This window comes from Polyodon spathula, chromosome 1 (genome assembly GCF_017654505.1).
Source record: "Polyodon spathula isolate WHYD16114869_AA chromosome 1, ASM1765450v1, whole genome shotgun sequence".
Classification (NCBI taxonomy): Eukaryota; Metazoa; Chordata; class Actinopteri; order Acipenseriformes; family Polyodontidae; genus Polyodon; species Polyodon spathula.
Genome location: NC_054534.1, coordinates 33,555,190 through 33,569,670, shown reverse-complemented (window position 1 = coordinate 33,569,670; position 14,481 = coordinate 33,555,190). Strand labels below are relative to the sequence as shown.

Here is a 14,481-nt window from a genome sequence, read left to right as displayed (position 1 = left end):
ATGGTCAGTGTTTTAGGCATCGAGAGCATTTTTGAATTCCTGTTTTTAAAAGTTAATTTCCGATCTAAAACGTCTTGTCTAGTTTATTATTTTTAAAAGAATAAATACTGCGATATTTTACATTTACTCGCCGCACCCGCACGCCCACAGCCCTGTCGTGTAAAGTACAATATTACACCCCCTTTACCTCGTGTGGCTTGCAAAGCCATATACCACACTCCTTGCCCTTACTGTTAAATTATCCCCTCCCTCTGGCGTTGCTGACTCTATATAAACTGTCCATAACTTCTTTTGTACCATAAATGCAAATGGCGGTTCAGCGTGAGCAGCAGTACATGATGTATATCTAGTTCCACCTCTGAGAAATTGCTTCACCTCAGCTCTAGCACAAACCTGACTTCTCTTCCGTCTGAACAGCACACACGAGTGTGGCGTTTGAGAAGCAGATACATCCTCTTTCTGAACGCATGGCTGTCCGGTTCCACATCTAACACTATTTTGTATGAGAAAGACACTTAGTAAATAAAGGCAGGACTGAAACAGCAGAGATCTGAAATCTCGGGGCGGTGCGTGGTGGTCTCACAGTCACTGCTGATCTCCAGTGAGACTAGGGAAGAGTGGAGAAGGAAAGGGAAAAAAAAGAAGAATAACGACAAATTCGCGGCTCTTATCGTGAAGAATTGTTTATTTTGGTAAGACTGGAATGGCTTTCTTTTAAGTCATTGCAATTTCACTCATCTCTCTTCCTTTGGAATGCGTGGCAAATATGTAACTATTTAATTGTTAATATTAAAGCCACGAAAAGGCAACGTGGTTTTCGTAGTGCAGCAGCTGCAGGCCTTTGTATGGAAGCTTCTCTCATTTAAAATAATCATCTGTTTTAAGAGGTCAAGCAGGCTATTCTTATGGATTTCTTGACATTGTATGGGTGCAGTATTTATAACGTTAGGTTGTATCGGTGTCTCATCAGTGTAAGGGCAGACCATTTGGACAGTCGTTGTATGGTGCAAGAGCAGCAGCATGGAAACATGTGTAACTGTTCACCATATTTGTTAGCATGTATATGGATTAAACCTTAAAGTAGTTATTAATTCATCTGTAGTGAATTAAGTCTGATCATTGTAGTTTAAACACAATCTGACATGGGTTCAGACATTGATCGTTATAAATGTAATCTTTTGGTGCAAAGAAAGGGTTTTTACACTTGGGGAGGTTGTCATGTATGTGCTAAATGATATCTTAATTGTTTAAGGCGTCTATAACATCCTATCCCCCTGTTTTCTCCAAGACCGAAGATTTGGGAAAAGAACAATGGCATTATTATTAAAGATGATCGGCAGGACTGTGAATCCGATATAAATCGAACTGTTTTGCTATGTGCGTTACTAGCGTTACAACAATTTATTACATACAGATACAACCTAAAGAAGAGACGAGTTTTCTGTCAGATTGATTGAAACAGTAGGACAGACTGCAGCGTTTTCGTGTTTTTTTTAAAGGTACAGTGCCTCATTTCTTCACAGGGCTTGTGGAACAGGTTATGGTGTGTGGTATTCTCGGACATCTTAACGGAAAAAAAGGTAGCGGCGTACAACCTAAGCAGTCTGAGATATGTAAATTAGAGCCCACCTTTTTTTTCAATCTGACAGTTCTCTCATAATGCATGTAAAAAAGTCAGTGTGACATACAGATGGACGAGTGTACAGAGCCCATACTCTGTATTCCAGAATCTAATGCTCTTATGCTAAATACCCAGTTATAGTCGGATAAGCAGGTTTCCAGATGCATAGGTACAGTGTGGGGGTACTGGTAGTACGACCGATATCACCTCCCCGCTGGAGATGAATTCCCGGCGAAGGGAATATAGTACCCGAGACTGTCGTTCATGAATGTACCTCCGTTTATTACACTTCACATTGTTTTGAGAATTATAAAGTTCTGGAGATATAGGGGGTGTCTGTCAGTCCTGAAATACATCTGCACGTCACACTTTGGAGCTGCTCAACCAATTGTCATGAAACCTGATATAAACGTTATTTAGCATAGGTTATTGAGACATATTCTGGGAATATATGGGGGTGTCTTTGTTCATCCACTCATCTGTCTGTATGTCACACTAACATTTTTTGCAAAAAGCAGCAGAACCGCATATTAAATTGTGATTAAACATTCCATTGCTAAATCTTGTGTACTGTTATGTAAATACTGTCATGGTAATCAGCTTTTTTTTTTTTTTTTAGCATAATGGTAGCGTTAATTTAACTGTACTTTTGTTTTTTAAATGTTTTAAGAGATTGATTCAAAGGTTGGGGGTTCCAAAATCAACCAAATTATGACCCCTTTATAATTATTTGTCACGGAATGACCCCTACGTTCTCTTTTGACATGGCCAGTGTTTCAGATTTAAGTATAAAACCCCAGCTTGTTATCTAAGTGGGACTACCTTTGTCTGCAAAGTTGGTTGAACTTGACAGACGTCAGTATCACATGCACGGGCACAATCATTTTTAGGAAAGCCACCGGTCTTATCGTACACGTGGGTTAAGCAAAGATAGTACATGTTAATAAATGGCAGAGCTGGAGAGGTACCAGTACATTACATGTGCTGGATGTCTGATTACTGCATCACCTGACAGCTTAGCATGTTAAAGATTGCTCACAGGAAGCACTTTGTCTTTTCAAGTTGATTTTTGACAGTTTGTCTACCCCAGGATTATTTATAAGCTCCATAACCATACCAGAGGCTGCTAGTACTTCTTTTACAAGAGGTGCCTAAGAGAGTTCACAACTGTATGCTTAGGGAGGAGGCTGTTCCCCAACAAAGGGGTTTTCAGATCAGTGCTCATCGTCATATCGGTGCTTCCCTTGAGGTGAGTCTTTGCTTCCCCAAAGAACGAAGAGGATGTGAATCAAGTTGGGTTTAAGGATTTGTGTGAAGAATAGTTCACTTCTATTACACAGTTTTCCCTTTTCTGTTATGGGCAATGGCAGCTTATTTTGTGTGATTAATCTGTTTTTAAAGCTAACCACGATAATAATATCCTAACCATGGGTTCTATTGTCTAATTACAGCTTCTGCCTACATGATTCAAATAATATGTTACCTCATATTTTACATTCAATTAATATTCTCTTTTTTTTTTTTTTTTTAAAGAGTGTACTGGCTATATTAATGCATCAAATATTCTGAAGAACATATAGAATAGAGTAGGCTACTTTTTTGTAGTCCACAGAACTTCCTAATTGTAACAGCAATGCTATGCAGAGTTAAAATGTGTTTTTGGTACATGTTTATCCTTTAGGTCTACTCAGAAACTTTGCAATATAAATGACGTAAGTGGTTTTTAAAGGGTTGTTCTTCAGTGGGGTATGCTGATTTTAGACTTTTTAGGCCTGACATCATATCTACTAATCTTTAAAGTATTCAGCCTTTGGGAATGGGCAATTACAGTTAATGCCAACAGTACATCTGAAGTAAGTTGGCATTTTAAATATAAACTGGATCTGTCTTCTGCTTACAGTATAAGAAACAATGAAAGATGAACACAAATACGATGGTGCATTGCCTCCTGGTGTATAATTTATGATCCCGTTGCAAATCTAAATTGATTATGTAATCCAATGCTAGATAAAACAAGAGGCCTCCAGTAATGCACAGATAGTAAGTCATTGTAGGGATTGTGCGTTACACAGTGACTTGATCAGTTGTTTGCCAAGTAATTTTGAGCAGATCATAATTAAGATTAAGCACAAAGCTGGATCCAGTGAGTTGAAGCTAAAATGGACACGATTGATGCAGTTTTTTTTTTTTTTGTTTGTTTGTTTTCCCCCTGTGTACTATGAACTTTTAATCAAGGGGGTGCTGAATATTATTTTCACTGTATTGTGATTTTAGATTCTAGTTTAGACTGTAGATCCTAGATGCAAACATTATTCCAAACTACTTCTTGTGATAGTAGAGTGAGCAGAGTTTTATATTTCAGTGCAAGACTGACAATGTTGTCACTCATTGAGCTTTCATTTTGGAACGGATTCGTCCATGGGGGTGTATCTCTCTTTGGCATTGGCTGAGCTTGCATTCAAACCCAGGCTCATCTTGTGCCTCGTCGGACTCCCCCTCAGTTGGTTTAAAAGTAAATTGGCAGATATGTTTGTGGTTTAACCGGGACAGTTAATGGCTGTTAATCTGAAAACGTCACTGGAGACGGTGAGGCGTGTTTTTGCTTTTCAGTAAAAACAAGTATGAAAGGCCTCGCTCTTCTGTTCCTGAGATCACCAACACTGTGGGGGAATGCTTTTAAGTAGATTTTGATTTTATTGAAAAAAAAAAAAAAAAAAACTTGTCCTCAACTGTAATAAAATAGAGCATGTTTTCAATTTGAATTTAGATGATCCAGGCTTCCACTGAGAGTAAATGCAGTGAAGCAACAAACTGCACTGTGGATATCACATGAATCTTCTCGGGCATGCATACTATAGGTACTGCAAGCCCCTTAAATGAGTGTTTAGTGCAGTGGATCTCAACTCTGGCCTCCAGAGATCCAGTCCAGTTTCTTTTTTTTGTTTTACCCAAAGCAGGTTCTGATGTAGTTCATTAAAGCTGCTAAGAGACAATTAACTAATTTAGGATCTGGTTGGAATAAAGACCAGGACTGGAATAGATCTCGAGGGCCAGAGTTGAGTGCCACTGCTGTAGTGTATTGTGTTATGTGTGTTTGTGTAACCATGCAGCTTTTTCGGACACTGTCTCAATAAACCATATAAACCATATTCTGTATCTCCTCAGCCAACCTGTTAAATGAGTTAAAGAATTTTGTTTTTGTTTAGATTTCCAACAAAAGAATGACCTGTACAAATTACATACCAAAGCAAAATCTAAATACGAGATATCCTTCTGAATATAGATACCCCCCCTTTCTCTGTAGTGGTATGCTTGTTTGGTGTACACAGTTTGGCCATTCAGCATGCCATGCGGAGGAGAGCTGATCTGTGCAAGGTTGTGTAGCCTAGAACTCAGGAAAGGGAGAAGCTCCAGTTTCTGTGAGCACCAGCAGGGGGAGCAGGAGTCAGCTCCTGCTGAAAATAGAAGCAGCGAGCCTGGGGCTGGAACCAGCAGTGTCAGGGGCAGGCAGCAGACTATTTGTCAGAGCAGAATTGCCTTTCTAGGACTGACAAACAGGCACACATTGTAAGAGAAGGCTTGCAATTGATGGGTACCCACGTGACTCTATTGGCAGTTACAGTAGCAGAGAGTCCAGTTTGAGAAGCAGTATTCTACTCAACCAAGGGAGCTGCTGTGTATCTTTTCAGTAGCAGGGGTGTTGATTTAAACCAGAAGCCAAATCAAGGTAGAGCTACAGTATTTAACGGCTTTCCAAGGTTAACTACAGCATGGGAAATGCTGTCTCTGTTGCTCTCCTTGCAGTTTGATTTTATATTACCCTAGTTGTGTAGCTCAAATGTGAAATATCTGCTTTATTTCTAGCCACTGCACTTTTCTATTACTGCTCTCCCAACCTGGTTCTAATATCAACAGTGTTTTCCGTTCAGAAGTGAACACCACGTTCTGTAAATATCATTGACTGGCTGTTTGATGCTGGTTTAAGAAACAGTCCTTTCGTTTCATTGTGTTTCTGGTTTGGCTTTGCCATCCTGTCTGATTTGTGGATATCACACACACTGTATTTTGCTTTTGGAAGTTACTGTGTTAAAAAATAAGAACTATTTTCCAGGTTAAAGATTGTACTGTGTTGTAGTTTCTTTTTTAAAAAAAATCTATTACATAGTATTTGTTTACAGGGTTTTAGTCTTCAGGAATGGTTGTTATGAAAGGGACACAAATATTATAGGTCTTTCATTTTTTTTCTATAAGAAAAGCACACATCGTGGTCCACGTGATTTGTTTATTTTTGTAGCGTTCTACTTTCAGAGGTCACAGGAAAAAAAACAGAAAAGATTGACAAGAATTCAACGCTCAGAAGCCTCACACTTTAACTTGCCTGCTCAGTTACCAATTACATAAAAAAAAAAAATCATCTATGACTTTACCATAATGTGTTTGTCTTCTGTATAGGACAATTTGAGACTACAGATTGATAGTAATTGTCCTTTAAAGACTGACTGTGCTTACCCAATTCTTAGTTGCCATAACAGGAACTGCTGATCTAAAGAAGCTGCACTTGTGCATCTTCATGACTTGGCTGGGGGCTTACATCACAACAATGCTAATGAGGGTCCCATTAGGGTGTTTTTTTTAATTTTTTTAATTTTTGCTTCAGCTGATCTATCATTTATAGAGTTTACAGGGTGAATTGGGAATATTGAAGAGTGTAAACCACTCCTGTCTTGTCTGTGTTTTGAAGTTCCTGTTTCCCTGATACTTTTGTGTAAAGCTGCATTTCAGTTGGGCTAACTATTAGTGCACCAAGGCAGTATTTTATCTGTTGCCATATTGTCATAGAGATGATTTAAAAATAAAAAATAAAAAAGGAAAGAAAAGTAATTCCAGGAAAGGAATCATTCTGGTTTGCTTTGCACAAGGAAATGATGGCTAATGACACTTTAGTGTGGTGCAGATAATGTATTCCAGTCTTTAGAAGTTGTTGGTGAGAGAGAGAGAGGGGGGAAGAGGAGAAAATTCAGTATATTATGCACTAGTAGACAAGGACAATACCGGTCTTGATATGGTGCAACAATTACAGCATGAGGTACTGGCATTAGATTATTAATTCTCCTTGAGTGGGATGTATGGATATAGTGGAGATGTAGGTACCTACAGTATGCGGATACAAACATGTTAATGAGAGTGTTACATGGTGAGAATCTTATATATAATATATATATTATATATATATATATATATATATATATATATATATATATATATTATATATATATATATGTGTTAATATATGTAATTAATGTTAATTGTTAATGGATGGCCCTGTACAAGGATGGGATATGTTATGTAATTTGAAATTGTATTTACGAATTTACAACTTCGACGACCGAGGTTTTCCGACACTTACAAAAAGGCAAAAGTCCAGGGAGATCCGTTGATCGGTAGGTATTTTCCCATCATTTTCTCGGGAAAATAAAAAACAAAATAAAAATATTACAGTACAAAAATGCTGATGTGAAGCTGCTGGCTAAAAAGCTGTGAATGTTTTCAGGCAGCCATAGAGGGCTTTTTAGAATTAAATTAAACTGAAAAGGCACATAGAAATTCTGAAGGTGTCTGATAAAGGTTTTAAGTGCTCCTTGTATTGAGGCATTGCTGTACGATAGCTTCTAAAATGGATTGAGAGCCTGCCAGCGGATTAAGATTCTTGTTTGCTGGAGACTGCAGGGAGTCCATAGGACTGCTGTAAACTGGGAGACAGAACCAAAACAACCCTGCAGTTCTCTTCTCCAGAGATGTATGAGGCAGCTTAATTACGTTTCAGTAATAAAAGCAGCAACTGATCCCTTTTATATAATGCAATAAACACAATTAGAATGTCGATTAATTCTTCTTAAAAGAAAGGGTGTACAAAAATCAGTCTGTGCTTTGCAGTGGACTTGATTGAGTTTGAGTGCTTTTGAGCTGGACTAGGATACTCATTTAATCAAATAACATATCGTGTATGGTTGAGTGTTATAGAGGTGGAGCTCTTTAGGTTTGCTTTCTTTTCAGAATATTGAGCCAACAGGTCTCGTTTTTAATAACTAACCCTATGGATACAAGAATTGGTTTTGTTGTTGCATCTGGGTGCAGGTATTAGAAGTTTTGAATGGGTCCTTAACCAGAATGAATGCACCTGATAATTTGGGGTGAAAATGTATCCTGTAGTGCCAATGCTTTTTTTTTCTTCACTGAGAAACTGAGTGTGGATGAATTTGAATGCACAAGTCCCGTTCATAAAACAATGCCATGCCAGTAAATGCATTACTGTACATCCATTACTGTACATCCCTGTGTGTTTACCAGCACACTCGCTCAAATTAATTTTAATTTTTGATACAAGTTCTAGAAGAAGTACTAACCAGCCTTTATCCTGCGACCTAGGTGCTTAATTTATATATGATAATATATACAGTGCTTTGAAAAAGTCAATCCCATCCCTTTTTTCACATTTAAGAGTCTCGCAGCCTGGGATTTTGATGCATTAGATTGGGAATTTTTGTGAGTCACACATTCTTCTTCACAGAGCCCCCCCCCCCAAAAAAAAAGAAAATAATAAACAATAAAATAAAATGCATTTTAATTCCAGGCTGTAAGGCAACAAAAGGTGAACATTTTGAAAGGGGTGTAGACTTTCTATAGGCACTGTATATGTGTGTGTGTGTGTGTGTGTGTGTGTGTGTAATATATAATTAACCTATACTGTAGTTCCGTACTGTGACTGGCAGCCTATTGTGTACAGGTGGAGGTTATATTGTGTTGCAACCGTTTCTGAAGGAGGGGTGGTTCACTTTAAAATTCCTGACCTCTGTCAGCAGAGCAGGCTGATCTTCCACCTCTTCTCTCCCAACCTCGCCCTTCCCTGCCCCGCTCCGGCAGACTGCAGTTTTCAGAATTAGGGCAGGGTTGTCCCTATCTCTGCCAACACAACCTGTATTCTGAGCCCTGTCTGGAAAATCTTTACTTCCCTGACAACCCTGGGATATGGTACAGCTTTGGAAGAAAGAATCCATGTAAGGGAGGCTGGCTGCTGCAAGCACCAGGAGGCTCCATGTGACCCAGCTATTTACAGCACTTTTCCAAGACACTTCCCCTAATGCAATGCAAAGGCAACAGGTTCTTCATGTGCTTGAAGCTCAGCTCAGCCAGAGAAATGATGGAGGCACCTGTACTGTATGTACAGCTGTGGCCAAATGTTTTGCATCACCCTATTCATTTCCATTTAATTTTGCTTTATAAAGTCGAATGAAACCTTCTGAGTAATGTTATGTTAACGTAATGAATTGCATACTGCTCTGTAGTTTTCCCCATATACTTAATGAAAAACTGACAAATTGAAAAATGTGACATTTTGAAATCTAAAATGTACCATCATCCAATCAGATTGCAGCTCTAGTGGTCTTCTGTCAGACAGTAGATGCCTGCTGCTATGTCACAAGTGAAAATCAAATTTAAAATGAATCTACGTGAATGGCTTATACATTTTGACCTGCTGTAATGAAAGCTCAGTTCAAAGTACTAAACGAAGTCACAATTGGTCTAAATCTTATTATTCACCAAAGCAAGTCAATCAATACTTTGCAGCTACAAAAGCAACCAGTCCTGTACCTGCCACTGTCGCAAAAGCCAATCGCAGCCTGTTGGCTCAACATCTTTTTTTTCAACAACAACAAACTGAGACAGACAGTTCAGTAATATCGCTTGTGGCAACATCGGTTGTTATTTACCTCAGTACTCGGCAGGTCTTTTCACAGCGGTCCTCTAGAGTGGTGTTGCAATTACACTCGGACAACAGAAATAAGGTCTAAACAGGACGGGGCCTGTGTGTTTATTTATTTTTACTGTGTCTTGTCATGGGGACACAGAGTCACCAATTTTTAAACAAATTACAAAATAAAATAACTCTCCTTTTTGGAGAACTTACTAACACAACAGCCATTTACATCTATCACCCAGGAAGCTAAGCTGCTTGGTGGTTTCAAAACAAACTTAAACAGATGCACAAAACCTACAGTAGTATTTGTTGTTGTTGCCTTGTTTAATTTTCCTCCAGTCTCCTCTGTTGCTCACAGACGTTAACCCCACACTGCCAAGGAACCCCTCCGGTGGGATGTTTAAATATAACTCATTAATTAAGCACAGGTGCAACCCATTCTCCTTTTACTCTAGACACTCAAAGTCTCTTGGGAAATGTAGTATTTTAGCCCGCCATCATTATTTCACTGAACTACGTTTCTTATTTCAGTGGTCAAAGTGTAAATGCTTCTTTCCAGTCATGGCCCTATGTATCTGCCCTCCATGACTTTATCAGATGCTCTATTCAGATATCTGGCATGGTGCAGATAAACTCTAAGCAATTCTGACAAGTAAAAAGTAATTCTTTTAAATGAAAATAAATCTCATTTTATATATGTGATTCTTTTGAGAGAATTTTCGTAAAACTTCTCAGCGGAAGGATACCTGAGCTTGGCTTTCGTTGGGGCCCTCACCTTTGTCTCAAGATGCATAATTCCCGTGATGGTCAACTACCACATTGTAGAGCTGTCGACGGGCAATATCACTTAAATAATGGCCAACAACTTGCATACTCCCTGGCAAACTAAGTCATGTAGCCGTCTATTAGCCATCTGAATTAGTAGTACAATTATTATTTGGTAATGTTTAAGCAGGATAGGTCAGATCTCATTTACAGGGAATTCTAATTTTTGGGGGGGGAAATTTAGCAATGATACCTAAGTTAACTACACCTTTATTCTACATCAAAGGATGTTGATGTGATCTTTTAAAGTCCTACACCGGTCCTTGTTTTAGCATCTTGCAGCACAGTGTCCCTTAACACCATGCTGGGGCATTTGTTATAGCTGTGGTTTTCCATGGAGGCTCATCCAATGCAAGTGCAGACCCTTTATGTGTGTAGAGAGGGCATGTGAAATGCCTCAATGCATTAAACTGCTCTGGTTCTTGGTTTCAGTCAGTAAGTACCTTTTTTAAAAAGTGCAATCATAAATAATGCATTCAGCTTTGTTTCTGTGACCAATCAGTTTTAAATAAAGCTGTTCTGTTAGAGCCACCAACAGATTCCTTTTGAAGGCTGCTTTACTGTAGTTTAAAAATATAGTGGATGCGCCCCTCCTAATATTTCAAATATAGGAAATAAGACTCCTATTGCATAGCAGTTTCACCCATTCTGGGTTTTAATACAGAGGTAACAAACTCAGTAGTGTCTTATTAGACTCCTAGTAATACCAGGGATGGATCAAACTGCTATGCAATAGGAGTCCGTCTTCTATCCCAGACATTGCTCAAATTTGCCATGAATATTTGTTTACTGACATGGCTGCCTACTTTTTTTTCATATTCCTGAAACCTGATTGGATGAGATATTAGGCTGTTTCTGTCATCCAAAGGCATCGCAAAGCTGCTTTGGTAACTATGCTGTATTCCTTTAATGTCTTTGCTTGTTTTAACCTTCCTTTTTTGGCACTGTCCTTGAAGGCTGAGGAATGCGCTCTCTCTCTCTCTCTCTCTCTCTCTCTCTCTCATTTGCAGTCAAATTTCAAGTGTATGTGAAAATGCTGCTGAAGTTCACGTTGCTTGTTGTATTTCAACATGGAGATAATTGCCTACGTTTATAATAAAGTTATCTTAATAGTGTAATTAATCTATGGGTGTTTGTTTTAAGATTTTATATTGCTCATGGCCAGCTTCTGAGAAGAACGATCAATTATGTAGCCAGTAGTTTCTAACAGCGGAGCAAATCAAATCAATACATTCTTGTGTGCCAGCTAATGTCTGCTGCAGTTAACTTGAAAAAGTGTTATATTATATTTTAATTTTTTTACATTATGCATTTTTATTAATGCATTGACAGATTCACTGACAAATTTTCACTACTGGATATACCCTCAAGGTAGACCCTCTCTGTTTTGGGGTTGTCGTAGAGGTTGTCATGTTCACATTCATTCTATCAACAGATTTAAAGAAATGGTAACATACACATATTTAAGTTGAGGAATGACATGATTCCTTAATTATAGATACAGAAGCAGTTCTTTTGGAGCATGTCTGCTTGCAGCATGTGTCAGCAGCAGCTCTGGCGCAGTTAGACTGCACTGCTACTACTGTGGAATGAAAATGGACATAGAACCAGCCTGCTGTAAGTAATTACTCAATAAAAAAAATAAGGCCACAGATGACACTGATTCAATGCTTTAAATTGTTTTGGAGGGATGTGTGACCATCCTCAATTATTCCCAGCTTTTCTCCCTTAAAGGAAATTGGGTTTTGGAAATCTGCTGACATGTCTGTTCGTTGATGTTTAACGTGTGCGGTCTTGAATATGGACTCCCCTGCCTACCAAGTAATTATGGTCAGCCTTATATCAGCTGTTTTGCAATTTGTAAGCAATGCTAACTTGTATCAGCTACATATTGCAGAATACGTGTTGGATGTTATTTTCATAACAGATTATTCAGTTATGTTAGGACAGCTTCTTTTACACAAATATGTGTGCAATAGATGGCAGGTCCATTTTTGAGCACCCTGTACATTCTTCTAAAAAGCCATTTCTCGCACAGAATTCACATGTTCTGCAGCCCAGTCAATCCACTGTTTCTGACAGGACATTCCTTTCATGACGTGCTTACTCTGAAGCAGGCAGCCCAGGGTAGCAGTGTTTGGAGCCTGCCCGAGAGACAGCCCGTGGATTCTAGTCATGACAGGAATGCTGGCAATTCTTTTATGGGTGTTTTCTCAGTATTGTTAAAGAGGGTGGTGGTGGGAGTTTTGTGCCTAAAAAAACCCATTTGTAAATGGTCTGAAGAACTTTCTTAATTTAGCCATAGCAAGAACAAAGAAAAAAAAGTAGGGAGAGGTGCAAAATCCTATGGGCTGCATAACTATGTCAGTATGTATCTATTTACTGCTTGCAGTATTGCCATTCCAATTGGTCAACTAATGGCAGTTTGTCTGGTTGTATTATGCAGTAATGTACAGAGGTGTGGTTGTTTTTTTTTTTTTTTTTTTTTTTGGTGTGGCATGCTGCTGGAGCAGGGTAGTGGAAAACTCAACCAAGAACTGTGAAAGGACTAGTTCCTATAATGTGGGAAACTGACCCCCTTAAGTTGAAAAAAATAAATAAATCAAAGGAGACATTTTGGCAAAATTGGCAGGTAGCACATCAATCTTTTTTTTTATTTTTGTAATTATTGTTATTTTTATATGCAACCATTAAATGACATGAATGGCTACCCAGGATCTTTTCCTCTAAATGTATCATTTTGGTTAGTTTTGATTTATTTGTCATGAATGTATTCATAACCTTTTGGTACACCTCTCCATACTGAATATATAACTTGGTTCCAGATAGAGAACAGTGTAAAGTATGGTGAGGAGAAGCCTACAATATGCCCCATCAGAACGGACTTGCTATAATTTGTTTGAAAATAGCAGCAGATATACCATCAATTTAAAAAACATTTCTTGTCAGTGATGGGTTATCGCACTATTATAAAGCTCTTGTAGTTTGCAGTTGCCACTCTCTCTTTCCTCCTCCCCTCTTGCACTATGATTTAAGCAAACCACTGCTGTTCAATTATGATGAGTCCAATCGGTTCCCTGCAGAGAAAAGGGCCCATTTTGAATTCTGGCACATTAGATGCCACTTGCTTTGTTTATAATTGAAGCAGACAGTCAATTATCTGAACTTGCAGGGAGCGTGCTTTATTCATGTAGACAGAAAGAAAGTCTGAACCAGTAGGCAGAAATAAGTCTGTTGGTCATTTTTACTATTTAAGAAACCTTGCATGGTCTGTGTTGCCTACACTGGTACACGAAGATGGTGCAATAGAATTTGCATGGGAGGCGGGGTTTCAGAGTTTACCGCTGTATATCCCTACTTTTAAGTTTGAATTGAATGGAAGTTTGTGTCCTCCATTGTTGCACAAATACAGAGATGGGGAAAGGAAGTTACAAATTAAGTAATAAACTTGACAGGTTGATGGGAGTCCCCCGCCTGCGTGTCTGAAAACACACAGATACACAAAACAAATCAAACCAATTCCACGACACTGTTTTGGGCTGGATGTTTCAGGACAGTACAACAAAGTTTATTTGCGGTGGATACACCCCCCTGATCCATTGTCAAGCGGTGATAGACCCTGTTGGAAGAGTGCAGCTGGTTCGATAGCACAATATGTGTTGAATTTTACTGATCAATGTTTGTACGGTTCATTGACCTGTAATCTTCTTGAGGTCCTGTTTTTATCTGTTAGCGACTGACTTGTTTCCTTTCTCTGCTACATTGTGTAATTACAAACCAGGAGGAGAACTTTGCTTATTTACACATTTTTACAGCCTTTCTTTGATGCCAGAGAGGAGCTTCAATTTAGAGATACCAGACCTGAAACCAATTCTTAATCTCTCAGCAGCTGCCCATAGATGGCAGCATGAAAAAAGTGAGTATTTACACCCTCCGTGAAAATGAAAGTACACTGTCGTCCTAAGAGTTGCAGCATTTATTAAAGTTTATGTAATACAGACAGTCCAATAATAAAGACAAAACCAGATAAGCAGGATACTGATAAAAGCAGTTTCTCATTACTTATCTCTCATGGGATGGCTTGTTGCTAACTATAGAACTTCAAACCTCTTCCACGTCTCTTAACCTCTGTCTCCTGGCCGTGAGAAAGTAGAATGGTGGAGAGATTTTTAATTCATAAGCTGGCAGGCGCGTTTGGTTTTATTGTACTGATACAGCATTATATTTAGCATTGCTTGGCCTAAATAGTGGCAGAGGCAAACTATTTTAAATATTTAAA

At 38.6% G+C, this 14,481-nt stretch overlaps 1 protein-coding gene across 2 annotated transcripts in view; it reads left to right on the top strand.

Moving 5' to 3' along the window:
• The first annotated feature begins 292 nt into the window (after nucleotides 1-292).
• LOC121317560 (sodium-dependent phosphate transporter 2-like) overlaps nucleotides 293-14,481 on the top strand; it is a 48,604-nt gene continuing 34,415 nt past the window's right edge. Inside the window, exon 1 of one of the 2 annotated variants that reach the window (XM_041253636.1) lies at nucleotides 293-692. The gene's annotated coding sequence lies outside the window, so the exon portion shown is untranslated. Of the gene's footprint in view, nucleotides 693-2,696; nucleotides 2,871-14,481 lie in introns of those variants that run through there. The other variant, XM_041253661.1, reaches the window with a different exon arrangement.